General features: G+C 41.7%; 1 non-coding gene across 1 annotated transcript; it reads left to right on the plus strand.

The window, feature by feature from the left end:
* Nucleotides 1-2,131: 2,131 nt before the first annotated feature.
* On the plus strand, nucleotides 2,132-2,236 carry LOC127796121 (small nucleolar RNA R71). The gene has a single exon (XR_008021950.1). It is a non-coding gene; the product is annotated as a small nucleolar RNA R71 (small nucleolar RNA).
* Nucleotides 2,237-6,222: the final 3,986 nt, after the last annotated feature.

Consider the following 6,222-nt stretch of genomic DNA (forward strand, 5'->3'; position numbering starts at 1 on the left):
CAGCACATCCAGCAACTTTCTCTCTTGGTCAGGCTGCAAGTTGTTTGCAATGATGACTGGCAGCTTCTCATCTTTCTCCAAGAATGCATACTTGAGGTGCTGAGGCAAAGGCTTGCACTGAATGGTGGGTGGCTGCTGCAAAGAGGGGGCTGACCTATTTGACTGGAACTCTAACTCCAAGGCACTATCAACCTGCTCAACAAGGTTAGCAGCACTATCTTCCACTTGGGAAATGTTAGCATCAAAATCAGACTCATGTCTATGCAAAAATTCAGCAATCTCTAAGCATGCAGCACATTGACTATCTCCATCACTACAATTAGTGCAATTAATCGTATCTGGGAACTCATGCACAATGGGGAATTGATCAATTAAATCAGAAGACTCAGAACATGCTTCATTCACTAATAGGTCAACTCTATTTACTTGAAAAGTGGAATGATCCTCGACAGGGAATTTCATGGCATCAAGTATCTTGAAGTTAATTGTGTTACCAGCAAATTCCATGGAAAGTGTACCCTCATGCACATTGATAATAGTTCTAGCAGTTTTTAAGAATGGTCTCCCTAGGATCAAGGGTGCATGCTCAAGTGTGCTGTTATCTTCCATATTCAAAACATAAAAATCTGCTGGAAAGATTAAATCCTTAACCTTAACCAGCACATCTTCTAGGACTCCAGTGGGGTGTGCAGTACTTCTATTGGCTAGTTGGACAACCACTCCTGTTGGCTTTAAAGGACCACACTGCAATGAAGCATAAATAGAGTTAGGCATGACATTAATGGATGCACCTAAATCTAGTAAAGCATTGCTAAATTGCATGTCTCCTATAGTACAAGGAATGGAGAACATCCCTGGATCTTTACACTTTGCTGGCATGGCAGGTTGGATAAGGGCAGAGACATTTCTCCCAAGGTTGATCTTCTCATTCCCCATAAGCTTCCTCTTGTGAGTACACAAATCCTTGAGAAATTTTGCATACTTGGGGATCTGTCTAATGGCTTCAAGGAGGGGAATGTTGACTTCAACTTTCTGGAATGTTTCCAGAATCTCTTTATCCACTTCGGCTTCTGCTCTTTTCTTGTTTTGTGTTGCTCGATGTGGGAATGGTAGGGGCTGGATGTTGGAAGACTCTCCTTGTTCTTGATAGCTGGAGTTTGGCTGCTTGGCTTCTTGGACTGAGGAAGGTTGCTGCTCTTTGCTACCCTCTACATTCTGCTGCTCTGCATGCTGCTCTTTGTTTGATGATGGTGGAGGGGTTGGGATGATCACTTCTTTCCCACTTCGAAGCATGATGGCACTAACATTACCCCTTGGATTGGCAACTGGTTGTGAAGGAAGCTGCCCCGAACCTTGACTCCTTAACTCATTGATGTTTGTGGCTAGCTGGCCTATTTGGGTCTCCAAATTTTGAATGGTGGTTTCTGTTTTCTGTTGGAATTGGAGTGTATTGGCTGCTAGTTGTTTGACAAGATCATCTAAGGTAGGTTCTGACTTGGGTAATGGTGGTGCTTGTTGCATGGCTTGATTATGCCTTGGTGGTGGAGCATGGTTGCTTGAAGGATGGAACCTCTGCTGAAATGGTTGATTCTGGTGGTATGGCTGCTGGTGCACATGTTGATTGGAAGGGCTGCCATATCTGAGGTTCGGATGGTCTCTCCAACCTGGATTGTAGGTGGCTGAGTATGGGTCATACCTATTGGAAGGTTGTGGTTGGCTGTGCTGCTGGTGCTGGAATGGTCTTCCAGGAAAAATGCCTGCACATGTCTCATTATTTTCTTGCAACTGTGGGCATTGGTCTGTTGTATGGGATGGCAAGGAGCAAATGCCACAAAGTTGCTGTTGCTTTCTCTCTAATGCCAACTGCCTGACCATGGAAGCCAATTCCTCAAGCTTGTTTTCCATCCTTTGCTGGTCCATAGTGGCAGCCACATTGACTTCATTTATGGCTTTTGTAGGAGTGTTAATTCTGGTGCCAAACTGCTGGGCATTTTGTGCCATCTTTGATATCAGCTCTTGTGCAGCTGCTGGGGTCTTCTCTGCCAAGGCTCCTCCACTTGCAGCATCTACCAAGTACCTGTCCATGGGGATTAAACCTTCATAGAGATATTGAATTAGGAGTTGGTCACTTATCTGATGGTGAGGGCAGCTGGAACACAACTTCTTGAACCTCTCCCAATACTCATGTAGAGTCTCACCACTCATCTGCCTTATACCACAAATTTCCTTCCTTATTGATGCTGTTCTGGAGGCTGGAAAGAATTTTTCCAGGAAGATCCTCTTCAATCCATCCCAGCTGGTGATAGCAGCTGGTGGCAGGTAGTAGAGCCAATCTTTGGCTGATCCATCAAGTGAGAATGGGAAGGCTCTCAGCTTGATCTGCTCTTCATCTACTCCTTGTGGCCGCATGGTTGAGCAAACCACATGAAACTCTTTCAGATGCTTGTGTGGATCCTCTCCTGCAAGGCCATGAAACTTGGGCAACAAATGGATCAGTCCAGACTTAAGTTCGAAGTTGGCATCTAGCTGTGGGTATTGAATACATAGGGGCTGGTAATGCACATCAGGTGCAGCCAGCTCTCTAATGGTTCTACCATCCAAATGACCATGATTTCCATTATTGCCATTACCATTATTTCCATTATTTGCATTGTTTGCATTATCTCCATTACCATTATCTGCCATATTGATGAATGCTGGAATAGGTTCAGATGAAGTGTTAGACACACTATTAGGGTCAATCCTATCCCGAGACTTAAGCTCTCTAGCTTGCCTTCTAAGAGTGTTCTCTAATTCAAGATCCAAGTCAAGTAATGTTTTCTTAGATGACCTGGTCATGCACTAGAGATCAGCACAAAAACAGCACACAAAATGGCCTATGCATACCAAGAACACAGAAACACAAACAAAAACACACAAGCAAAAACAAAAACACTAAAAACCACAAACACAAAAACACAAAGACAGGTCAAACAATAAGCCCTTAGACGATTTTTTTATGCAATTTTTCACAAAATTTCAACACAAAAACACTGAGGGACCTAAAAACACTAAAAACCACACAAAATTAAGCACTGAGAAACACAAAATGGCCCAAAAAGTGGTCTAAACGTTGGAATTTGGCCAAAAAAGGCTCTTCTCACGGCGAAGCGGTGACTATTGATCCCCACACCCCCATTTCTTTGGACACCAAAAATCAGCTCAATCGGAGCAAGTGAAAAGCTATGAACAGTAACCGGGAAACTGAATTTTTTTTTTCAAAACCTACTCCTATTTTGCCTTAGCAACCACTCTATATGCAATAAAACATCAAGGAAAGCATATGGACTTGAAAGAATATCAAGTAGGGATGAGAAAGGAAGAGGATAGCACCGGTATCTCGAGCTCAATCCTTAAATAATGCTATCTGTCATGAAGGTTGTCAAAACCGCTGCTGAATGGAAGGCTGCTGCTGGTTGCTTTCTTTTGGTTGCAGCTGCTGGTGTCTTCTGCCAAACGAAAATGGAGATTAGTGTGGAAGGTAAAGACAACGTTGAATGGAGTGTTAAAAGAGAGGAAACAAAAGGAAAATGTGAGAAAGAAAAATGGAATATCCTCTTGGTCAGGTGATCTGCTGTCAGAGGCAGAAAAGTAGGATTCAGAGCATTCTAAAAATGGTTATGCTCTCCTGATCTGCTGCAGGCTTGTCTACTTGCTGTGTGAGCTTGCTTTTCAGAGCCTATCAGAGCATATGAAGACCAGAGAAGGACACAAATAAGGTGTGATACAGAAAAATCAGAGAAGGACTGCAGGGTTGCTTTGCTTTTTCAGTTGCTGCAGGGTTGCTTTTTCAGTTGTTCAGGTTGTGCAGCCCTCTCCAACAGCCACTTCTTGGTTCAAAAATGATTCCAAAAAGGAGAAAACATAAAAGGAAAATACACACAAACAAAAAGAAGATCGAAAAGGCAAATGAGGCTTCTCTGTTGCTGCTTGCTATCAGTTTATCTCAAGAACAGAATAGCTTTTCACCAAGAACACCAAACTGATAACCTTCTCAACAACTGATAGCCTTTTCACCAAGAACACAAAACAAACAAAAACACTCAAACAAGAAAACAAAACAAACATAAAATAGGGTCGGTCCTCTATGTTTTTAGAAAAACTTGGCTCCCCGGCAACGGCGCCAAAATTCTGGCCGGCTATCGAACCACTCCAGAAATAGAGATCTATGTTTGCATCTCTTCTCTAGTTTGCAGCAAAGTGCACCCTAGGTCATCTCTCACAAGGAGCCTCACTTTCTTCTACCAACAAAGGAGAACCAACATAACCAATAACAGTTTGTTTGGGGGGGGGATTTTGACAGAAAACTAATTGGCAAAACAGAAAGATGAAGATGGATGAAAAATCAATAAGAGGAGTGCAACCGGCTGTGTATTTGTCTCCTATGTGAAATCTTCCTTGTCCACTCTATATATCTTGGTTTGCTAGATGCTTTGATCTCCGGAAAACAAACTCAAGCATCCCCAACAACCGTCCAAGGATTAGAATGATTGGAAATAACAAAATGAATGCAGAAATCTCTTGCAAACAAAATGCAACCATTCACTCTCTATTCAACCTATCCGGACCTATGCAAGAACAACCGTTCAAGCACACAATATTCATTTCCGAGATGTTATACCAACCGGCTATGACATTCTGTTCTCTTAAGCATCTAACAGAAAGTGAAACCATGCAAGTTCACACAAACCTGCCATGAACTCCATGCATTCACAAATCTGCTCAAACTAAACCAAATAGAAATGAATAAGAAACAAATAACAAACCAGATTCTTGTAGCTCATCCGGGACTCAAATTCCACATGGATTCAAGACACACAACCGGTTACCAAATGTTCTAGCCTATCATTACAGCAAGGAAAACAGAATGGAACAAAACATATAGAAAACAGAAAAATGCTACAATGACAAAAACGGGTAGAATCCTCTCTATTTTCTCCTCTCTTTCTCTGTGATGATCCCTGAAAATTAATGCTAAGAGGCCTTAAATACATGGCCAAGAAAGGAAAGGCTAGGGAGGCTAGGGTTGGGCCTAGCCCAACAGAAAACAAGTGAGCCCAAGTCTGCTCCTTTATTGTAGGCCCAAGCTCCTTGAAAGTAGGCCCAAGCTCCTTTAGTAGGCCCAAGCTCCTTTAGTAGGCCAAAGCTCCTTTAGCCTGGATCCATAGAGTAGAGGTAAGATAGAAAATAGTGTAAGGACAATTTGAAGCATAATAAAATAGAAACAATGAAATATCAGCAAAAATTGCTTCAAATGGCCTAATAAGAATGAGGTGAAATGCCAAAATATGGTATAAATATGCATGCTATCAATGCTCAGTGAGGACGACGGTTGCCAAACACAACAACTCCCAACTCATCGATGTCATCTGGGAGTGGCATCTGGCTACTACTGGCTTTACCAAGGTAAGGTGGAATAGCAGCCTCTGACAAACTGGGATGAGGGACATCCTCTGGAAGTTCATAGCCTATAATGAATTGTTGTGAAATTAGATTTGAGAAAATAGTCTCGAGGTATTTATTGAAATTTTTGGAAAGAAAAAATGAAGGAAAAATGAAATAAATGGAATATTGAAGATATTTAGTGATTAAATATTATTTTATGATTGTGGAGATCGAGATGATGACATTGGTGCAACTTTTGAGAGTTGGCATAAAAATCGAGGTCGGGCACACATATCGAGGCGATGCGCGCTTTTCAAGGTGTCATGATCTTTAGGGCAAAGGTGAGAAATTTTATCCTAAACATGGTTTTGTGAGCTTTTCTATCCTACATGATATGATTGTTTATTATGCATGATATTTATGAAAGATATGATTGCATATACATGCATACTATTTACGAAAGATATAATTGATTTTGTCATATTACATGGAAAGTCGTGATATTTGCATGGCACGATATTATTGTCATATTGATATTTGTGCATGGGAATGGGATGTCGCCCCCAGAGTGTAGCCGTAATTCTCCAAGGGCGTTGAGAGAATAGCATTAGGCTTATCCTGCAGAGGTTTGGGATTTGTCTAGAATTCCTAGCCGGGCTTGCTGGCCAAGGAAGTTACACTAAGGGCAAATGTTCTTCATATTATTGCATCATGCATTCGTATATATGTTTTGGACCCTCACTAGAAGTTTCATCTTCTAATGGATTATGCCCCTGGAACATTCCATGTTCCAGTTTA

The sequence above is a fragment of the Diospyros lotus genome, chromosome 2 (genome assembly GCF_014633365.1).
Source record: "Diospyros lotus cultivar Yz01 chromosome 2, ASM1463336v1, whole genome shotgun sequence".
Lineage (NCBI taxonomy): Eukaryota > Viridiplantae > Streptophyta > Magnoliopsida > Ericales > Ebenaceae > Diospyros > Diospyros lotus.